This window comes from Dermacentor andersoni, chromosome 9 (genome assembly GCF_023375885.2).
Source record: "Dermacentor andersoni chromosome 9, qqDerAnde1_hic_scaffold, whole genome shotgun sequence".
Classification (NCBI taxonomy): domain Eukaryota; kingdom Metazoa; phylum Arthropoda; class Arachnida; order Ixodida; family Ixodidae; genus Dermacentor; species Dermacentor andersoni.
Window position 1 is genome coordinate 104634036 of NC_092822.1, and position 10051 is coordinate 104644086.

Sequence of the window (10051 nt, forward strand, 5' to 3'; positions counted from 1 at the left end):
TCATAGGCATATTCAGGTAGATACGCTACCTCAACAACTGTCGCATTAACATCATTTCAAGAACAAATTCAGCCACCCCGAAGACAAATTAGAAACAGACAACTACAAACAGAGCCACCGAAAGCACAGATACGATGACAAGATAGACGCCATAGCGCAAGCCCATTCAACTCAAGCCGAACTCAACGAAAAATACATTTTCCCTGCATGAAAGGTCGCCGAGGACGGCTTTGGCAGCGATCAAGACTGGGCCTTACGCCGTGGACTTCAATGGCGACGCCACACAATACGATGCAAGAAAGAATACGGGCCATTTTCGAACAAAATAGTCCAACACCCATTCGAGCTAGCAGCAGCGCCACATGTCTACCAGCTGCGACAAGTGGACCGAGGTCAAAATAACATGACAAATAACAGACATGAAACAAGTATAGGCCACACCATGCACCACTGATTCTCGAAAGAGCTAAACCACAAGCTGATCTACCGATGCTACGTGCCGCCCCTGCCTCATTCATTTGCGACCAGGGCACACGCTGTGACACCAGCTGTATTTATGCGTGGGGCACACACTACAGCCAGCAAGCCAGCATAGCCCACCAGAGATATGTTAGACGTGGTCGGACAGCTGCACTGTTCTAGGAAGCCGATGAGGTTACAAAACTATTGTGGGACATAGGACTAACTGCGCATCTTCATTTTTCATTTATCAGCGCCTCCTTGTCTCCTCGTACGTTGCTTGTTGCTCACACTCACTCGGGGGAAGGGGTAGCGTGTGACGAATCACCCAACAACAATAAGGTGACTGGTGGTGAAGGAGAAAGACGAAGAATATAGGCAGTGTTCGGGCGACCATGTATGTTTCCGTCCGCAACCTCCTGCTCGCGTCACACACACACACACACACACACACACACACACACACACACACACACACACACACACACACACACACTTTTGTGTGTACACGCGTGTGTGTGTGTGTGTATGTGTGTGTGTGTGTGTGTGTGTGTGTGTGAGTGAGAAGAGAGAGAGACTAACTCTGTATATAGACCAGAACACGCTAGCCTCGCACCCAGGCTAATCGAACGCATACTCTCGCACCCGGATTGCCCGGTCGACCAGCGCCATTTTGTTCTGGGCTGCCAAAGCGTGTTCGCCGGCGACCAGCAGAAATGGCTAGCGCTAGCTCTAGGACTCCAAAGTGCGGAAATGTGCCCGTTCACGCGAATCCAAAGTACAAGAAGTCATCTGGGCATCGTTGCGTCGTGTTTGGATGCCAAAATAACGAGCGGAAAAGGAGCAGGTTGCTTAGCGCTGTTTGCGAAGAGCACAATACACGTAGGGAATCGTGCCGGTGCGGTGTTTTCAGCCTGCACCGATTTCCATCCGCAACGAAGAATGACAAGCTGCGCCACCGGTGGATAGCTGCAGTGAATAGGAAGAACTACCAACCCAGTGAAAATGCACGAGTGAGTATTCGATCTGTGTATATTTTGATGCCACGTTCAACTTTGCGCCCTACGAACGTAATATGTGTAATACGCAGGTTTGCTCCGAGCACTTTCTGGACAAGCCCACAGAGCAGAATCCCGCGCCGGTGCTTCGCCTTGGCTATAACAAGAAGGCAAGCCTTTTCGTGTTTTCATTCAGGCAGAGCTCCCGACGGTTAAGCGGAACAGTTGAGTTTGCGGTTAGCGATACTTGCAGCTGCTGCACGGCATGACCATTAAGCGTGAACGACAAGTTATAAACGATAGTATGTTGCCCTGCTGGTGAGCGTTATTGCTAATGAAAGTAAAACGAAGTCTGCTCGTCACGTAGCATGCGTCGACAAAAACGTAAACAACGACTGCTCGTCGCCGAAGGCGTTCTTGCAGCGCGCCTGTCTTTACGAGCTGGTGTTGCAGGTGTCATTCGTAACGAATTCATTTGAGCATCCTGAGCTCTAAACTGCGTGCGGGCTGTTATGCAGGGCAAAGCGCAAAATTTTTCCGTTCATAAGGCGAGGAAAATAAGGTGCTTAATTATTGTTGTATTTTGTAACAAAATTTTGCTCGTTCTCACCAGTTTCTTTTACTGTTTTCTAAGGGAGCGCTAACAATCCGATATGGCCTCGCACAAGCGAAACAGGTCTGATACCAGGTAGCTGCAGTTGGTGGGGCTAATTTTTTGGAATGCAGGTGCGGTTGTTGTCTTGTACCAAAGGCTTCCCTGATGATGCAGCTTTAAGTAGGGATGGTAATTTTATGTGCCCTGTCATGGTTTGTGCAACTGTACAAAACCTGCATCCGTCATGCTCGCCCTGTTATATGGGCTTTGACTGCACATGTAGTTGAACATTATAACTACTGTAGTTCATTTTCCAATGAGTGCAGGTTTAGCATCACATGCTGCTTGTTCGAGTACTGTAGGCTTGTGTTCTTAATGTTGTACTCTTAAGGGATTGCACGATACAATTGGCCTGGTGCATTTTCTATTTCATTTTGAGAGGACTTTATGTCTTCGCAACAGTGATGGCATGGGAAAGAACTACAGCCCTTCTTACTATAACATATATATTGTTTTCAATGTGCAGGTGGTGAAGGGCAGGCGTCTGCTAATCAGGCAGTCAAACGACCTCGCCAGTTGGTTGCCAAACGCGGCCAACCCAGTAGTGACCATGACAAACAAGACCAAACTGAAAGTGCAGAGGACAATGTTCTGCGTGCTTTAATAAAATGTGGCACCAACACAGTGCTGTAAAATTCTTCACAGGTTACGTGCTTACGTGGTTACTCGATGTATTCGCTTCTGCAGTCTGCACATCACTCAGTGTGGCCATTGCGGACTTGCATGAGGTCTTGAAGTTTGATTGAATCGAGACAGCGAAAATGACAGGCTAGAAAAAACGCGAAACACGCCTTCCGCCCAGCTAAAAAGCCCAAGTTTCGCTTTCGCGCCGGGTCGCATCTCCCGGCGTGGCAGCCCAGGCCTGCTACTTCGCGGCGCTTGGGATAGATGGCGCGACCGGCGCTCATCAATATGGCGGCGCGCTTTGAATTCACGGTGTTCTGGTGTATAGGCGTACATGCCACACGACGTACTTGTATCGTTAGGCTTGACTTCAAGCCCTGTACATTGTCTTCAAGCCCGTGATAGGATGAAAAATTGGGCGAATTTCCTTTTCGTCATGAAGCATGAACAGCCAACGGACGAGGAAACGTCGATAGTGCGACGCGGTGTGTGCCACCTTATCCCTACGTCATTGTTTCTTCTCGTCTGATCGTTGCACGCGCATGATTTATTTTTGCACAGTAAGAGTGTCTGCTTATTTTTTTTTATTCTCAACGCCCTCACAGACTCATCTACGAATGCTGATCTAGTCACTCCCATGAGACTCACATTCTCAATAAATTTTTAAAGTTTGCACCATCAGTAATGTTCAATAAGTTACTATAAATTTGGACTAAAGCTAACCAAATAACTATTCGACACTACACCAAGCAGCGGAGTTTTGGTTATAGCTCTGTCTAAAGACTGTTAGCCGAATAACGTTAATTTCACCAAGTTAACGGATGCTACTGGAGTCGTTACTCATAATGAACAATGTGCAGCACAAGCCGGTGTTGCTGTGCAAAGAAATATTTAGGTGGGTAGCCGAACAATAGAGCAGCAATGACGTTTGTGTACATTTTCACATTTAGGGATGTCTACATGCCTGACATCGTCGTGACCAAGGCGCACTATCGCGGTGAGGACAAGACTGCCGAAGATTGCCAAATTGTTCCTCCAACAATGATGTTCGTTCCAAGCGGGCAACCGTATTTCTGCAGCATGGTGAGTCCCCTTGCCAAGCTCTTGAGTTTCCTCCCTCTAGCTCATATACGCATACGCCCGAAATGTAGCAGCTATTGTAGGTATTTTATGCAAGTATGTAAAAAAGATGCGGCAGCGCCCTTCTCACTTTGAATGTCGACGTTATCGCGATCAGCAGTGAATCAAAGTAACGACACACCATACCGCCACAACAGAGGCTCGTCATTTATGAGCCGCGTGTGCAGGCTTTCCCTCTGGAGTCGCTGGGTCATTCAGCGGCGCCTCTGCGAAGTCCACGCGTGAAGCTTGTGTCAATATACATTCAGAGAAGTCTGTCTGAACATATATGACGCTGGTTGAATGCCGCGCAAGCACCGAATTCTTAAACGTTTTTTTTTTTTCATGAAGAGTGGCACATAGTAAGTGGCACATGGTTACCCAAGTTGGTGACAAACAGGGTCACTGAGAGTGGCTCGGGCCCAGTGACCGCAGTTGGCGTCAAGAGTGTTCATTGAAGAGCGGCACGTGAGCAGTTACACATACTGAGTGACACACGTTGGCGGGAAGCGGGTAAACTGACGAGCAGCACGGACCCGGTGACCCAGGATGGTGCGGCGTTTGGTTTTGAACCCTCTTCCCTCAGCACAGGAGCCCGATGTTCTTTCTACCCATTAGACCATGAACTTCCCAGTGACCTAAGTTGATGTGTAAAAACGGTTAAAAACATAGATAGATAGATAGATAGATAGATAGATAGATAGATAGATAGATAGATAGATAGATAGATAGATAGATAGATAGATAGATAGATAGATAGATAGATAGATAGATAGATAGATAGATAGATAGATAGATAGATAGATAGATAGATAGATAGATAGATAGATAGATAGATAGATAGATAGATAGATAGATAGATAGATAGATAGATAGATAGATAGATAGATAGATAGGTAGGTCACAACGTAGGTCACAACGATAGCAAGACGGTACTTAGGCACACAGTAGGTAAAACTAGGTGTATGGGGCGTAGTTAGTACTAATATATCGCAAATTAACGACATTGCACCATAAACTGCATTATCTATGGAATCGGCCTGCCTGACCTGTTGATCTTAAGAAAAAAATGCGTGGAAAAAAAGACAATGGCCACTACATGTTCGTACAAAAATTATAATTAAAAAATTCACTGACGATTACAACACTCCCTAGTACGAAATTTGAGCGCAGCTTATACGCGTTTTCATTTCGCGATATATTGGCTGGCGCAAAAAATGTGTTGTGAGGCACGTTGCAAACGGAGCGTAGTGTGGCACAACTGCCTCGTTAATCAAGAGATCGCGAGAGGAAGCGCGTGAATGATGTGTGGCGTGATTCAGAGCAGCAGCCGCAGACAGACATCCGCTCATGCAGCGCTTTGTTTCCATACAGACGATGGGCGCAACTCTGGCGCCATCTCGTAGTCATCGTCGCCGTAAATTCCCTCTTGCGCGACACTACCCTTTTCTTCTCACGCTTTCGTCCAACTCTCCTCCTCCGTTTTTCCCCTAATGGTCCACTGCACCCTCCTCCTCCGGTTTCCTCCTCGCGCTCCTCGCGCCGTCTTTCATCTGCCGCTGCGCTCCGCGTTTGCCTCCATCCTTCGCTGTGTTCGTTCGATAGGTTACGAGGGACAACGCCGACGCCGACGCTCGCCACAGGATTTGGCGCCTCGGAGCTGCGCTCTAATGTTACATTTCAATGGCAGATCGCGAGCGCTTGGCCGGATCACGAAGGGAGCGCGTCGTTCCGACTGAGATCGTCAAATCTGCAAATGGAATGCGTGCGCTCACGCGGAGGCACTTAGTACAGGGAACTCAAGAGAGAGGGCGCTAGGCTAGAGGTGGATCGGTACGCCTCATCACTATTTCCACCGTCCTCTGGATCCTCCCTGCATTCCGTATGTTTGTGTTCCTTCCATGTCGGAAGAGTCATCACTGAAGTTGGGAACTTGTAGTGTCTGAGTCACTGCTGTCCCTATCCAGGAGCAGTAACAGAAACGCACGGCGCGACGTAGCGTCCATATTTTCCGCGTCGTCCATAGCTGCTCGCGACCGGAGACAAGCGACCGTGACAGGAAACAGGGGCGGTTGAAGGAAATACGTCGCGCGGACTTCCGTTCAAGTCTGCCGATTCCGGCGGAGCGAATATTTTTGCTACGCAGAGGGATCCCGTATCGGTGGTTGGTCCCAATCTGCCATTGGAACCCAGAACTCACGCTCTCATTCTGCCATTGGAGCAAGATTGCGGCACACAGAGCAGAAAAACTGGATCCGGATCTACAATTGGAATTCAACATAAGACTTCAGCTAAATCAAATAATGTAAGGTTTGCCAATGCAACTAAGAAAATGAAGCAAATAATGCAATATTAATATTCAATTATGCCACATTTCCCCACCTTTATCGCCCGAATTGACGTGCGTATGGATACATATACCACGCAAGTCGACTTCGTTTTCTTTTGCGTCGACTTTATTGAAAAGTGTTTTTTTATGTGATTAGCAATCAGTGGGAACTTCACGCAATTTGCAGTTTGTCTGCCGTTCTTCCTCTAGATATGTTATCGGCTAACTTCTTTCTCTCTGACTTGGGTCACTGGGTGGACCACGGTCTAATGGGCAAATCACCGGGCTGCTGCGCCGAGGCAACTGCATTCGAATCGGACCGTAAGATGAACTGGTGAATGCAAAGAAGGCGAAGGATGGATAAGCGTCGTTATTTATTAGTGCATTCGCAGCGCACCACTATAGATTATTATGTACGTCTACTTGTACAGCATGAACGGAAACAATTAATTAAGGTTGTAAGAGGATATCGCCCGCGTACGGAATACATTTCGAGTGTCAAGGAATGTAGCTTGTCAAGACACCTAAAATAAAAGATAAGGGCCCAACGATAGGCACTGGCGGGAACCTTTGGTAATATTTGAGGGTCCTGCAAAGCATTCGTCAAGACGAACACACTTCCGTGATCAAAACTGAAAGAAGCGCTTAAAAAAGCTACCGCATCAAATATTCAGTCATACACTTAGACTAATTCAAGTCCACTGGATTGAAAGGAGTGAGTAGTCTAGCAATTATTTATAGCATCATTTTATGTTCTTAGCTCACTTATAAAGCTTGCAGAAAATTATCACGTTATAGAGAAACTGAAGTACAGCTTTCAACGCTTCAATAGGGACTACCAACATGTCGATCTAAATTTTTCAACCTAGTTTCTTTAGATCGTTTGTGCACATACATAGAACATGAAAGCACACATTGCACCAAAGTCTATAAAGTGTATAAAGTTATACTTTCTTCTACATTTGACAGATTACTTTTAAATCGTTTCAGTAGTCGGAAAGGACATGATCTGCCTTGTACATAAAATGCCTTTTAAGGAGGACTCAATATAAAAATGGCTGTCAAGCTTCAAAACACGCCTCAATGTTTTACTAAAATTCATGACGTATTCTTGCAGGACGGCGGGATTTTGCGCACTAACTATAAACGTAGGCAGGAAGCTTTAAAAGCAAAAGCGCTAATTTTCTACTGAACTTTATTGACGAGAAAGAGGAAAGTCTATGCAAAGGCGATGTATGACGTGCGTCTGGCTGAAGAAACAAAACAAAAATACAACATACAGGTGGAAAGTGAAAACCGTAACACGTGCGACACGCACCTGAAGGACCTATCTATGCGCTACGCGAATATAGTGATGCAAGTTTAGCCGTAGATCATTTTATATATATTATTCTTGCAATAATGGTAATCTTATAATATTACCCTTTGTAGCTTCTACAAATGTATTTTCGCCTGTCATTTTCAAGAAGCCACTCAACAGCCCTTTCTTATTGATGTCTTTTTTCGTAATTTTCAATAAATCATATTTTCTATTTTCTATGCTTATGAAAGGCGGTATGCTGCATTGTTCGGGCTTTAGTTATACTAATTATCATAAGCGCTTGAGTCACAATAGATAGCAGCCAGCAAAGCTTTCTCGGATTTTTCACTGGTCTTCTTGTAAATCTACTGCCCAACCAGGGGCCGTATAACGTAAAACTATTCCAATATGCCTTTATTCCAATCTCCTGACGTCAAATTTGCGTAACCACCGACGCAAGCATCGGGCGGTCACCCGCAGGGTTGTCTGAATAGACCAATCAAATGCTTTCCTCGTTCATAGGAGGTCACTTTTGTTTTCTTGAAAAACGAATAACATTGCCTACACTGAGAGGCTTGTCTTATCTGATTGGCCACAAGAGGCGAGGAGCACGCTGAAGTGGAGAGGGGTTCGATGGGGCCGAGCCACTGCACTGAACATCAATAACCGGGTGTAGAGGGTGATGTGGCGTCTGTGATTGGCCCACTTCCCCTACTTATCTTGCGGTGGCTCGACCCAAATAGCGGCGGCATGCAACGGAAGCTTAAGACTGACGCTAAAACGGGACCTCTGCGAAGAAGAGTTGGTTGAACGAGGTCGTAAACGTGTCGAAAGTGCTTGATAAGATTATACGGCCAGGCAAAAAGTTTCGTTATACGCACATAAACCCATGCTCTCCGGCAAGTGCGAGTAGCCAGTGCCTGAGCGATTGGCGGCAGCCATCTTCTATTCCTTTCGGAACGGTGCAGTCTCCGGAAATTCGGAAAGAAAAGCCAGTTTTGTGCGGCATTTTAATGCATCCTTAACGCATACACATCACTTTGACGCAGTGAGTTTTTGCGGTTTTTCACGATGCGTGACAGGCAGGTGAACTGGGTGGAACCCGAAAACTTTTGACCAATAGCCGAAGGCTAATGCCCGAGAAGGCGTCGAATTAGAAATAACTATTTTTCTTTTGTTCGGTCAAATCATACATAATCAATGTGTACACGTCGCAACAGATGGGGAGGTATCGCGGTTTTCGCGACGTCGCGTGACAGACAGGGGGTGGTGCAAAAAACTTTTTTCACCTATCGCGGAGGGCTGATTGCAGAATTGGAAAAAAAAAACTTTGGAATAGTTTTAGGTTATAGCGCCCCAGAACACCCTTGGATGCTGCTTCTGTAGGCTTGCGAGTGAGGAGCAGCTAAGAAAATATTGATGTTTAAAACGCAATACCTGTCTTCATTCTCTTCAACGGCACTGACAAGCTTTGAGTTCACGTAAATTAGTCGAAATGAGCTAGAAACAAGTACGTTGGAGGTTTAGTAATTTTTTTTTATTTTTTTGTAAACATTGTATCACGGAGATCCTGAAATGGTTTTATGCTTCTGACATCATCATCATCAGCCTATTTATATGTTTACTGTAGAATGATAGCCTCCCCCACCGATATCCACTTACCCTCTCTTGCGCTAGCTGATTCCAACTTGCACCTGCGAATTTCATAATTTCATCGCCTCACCTAATTTTCTGCCGTCTTCAACTGTGCTTCCCTTCCCGTGGCACCCATTCTGTAACTCTAATGGTCCACCGATTATATACCCTAAGTATTAAATGCCGTGCCCAGCTCAATTTTTTTTCTCTTATTATCAACTAGAATATCAGCTATCCCCGCTCGCTCTCTGATACACGCCGTTCTCTTCTTGTCTCTTAACGTTATACGTAACATGTCTCGTTCCATCGCTCTTTACGTGACCCTTAACAAATTTCTGAGCCTCTTTGTTAAGCTCCATGTTTCTACCCCATATGTTAGCACCAGTAGAACGCAGTCATTGTACACTTATCGTTTCGACGACAGTGGTAAACTCCCAGTCAGGATTTGGTGATGCCTGCCCTATGCACTACAACCCACTTTTGTACTTCTGCAAATTTCCTTCTATGGCTGCTTATTTGTTTGCGAGCTCCAGCCTGAATTTACCTGCTTCTGCTTTTGCTGCATCTATGTCGGCCTGTTGCTCCTTGACTAATTTTGCTCTTTCTCTCTTCAAATTGACAGAAATCGTAGACGTCACTAACCTATGGCCACTGCCGTTTCTTGTTTCGCCATCAGGGCTTTTCCAGGCCCAGTTTCTGAAATCATCAAGTAATAAATAGTTGATTGTGCTTCATATATTCTGGTCATTTCATAATGGAGACGGTATTTAGCATCCCTTAATGTAATGGCGCTTATCAAGACGCTCACCACCTTTACCGGTGCTCTTGGCTGCCCTTCCTCAATGACATTCGATACGCTAACAAACTCGTTAAAACCTCGCTTGCAACTCTCCAAATACTTGGCACAACTGAAGTTGCGCTAAACGAGTGCA

At 45.8% G+C, this 10051-nt stretch overlaps 1 long non-coding RNA gene across 1 annotated transcript; it reads left to right on the top strand.

The window, feature by feature from the left end:
* Positions 1 to 1053: 1053 nt before the first annotated feature.
* On the top strand, positions 1054 to 2732 carry LOC140213244 (uncharacterized). The gene is made up of 3 exons (XR_011890192.1): positions 1054 to 1472; positions 1550 to 1627; positions 2579 to 2732. It is a non-coding gene; the product is annotated as an uncharacterized lncRNA (long non-coding RNA).
* The last annotated feature ends 7319 nt before the right edge of the window (positions 2733 to 10051 follow it).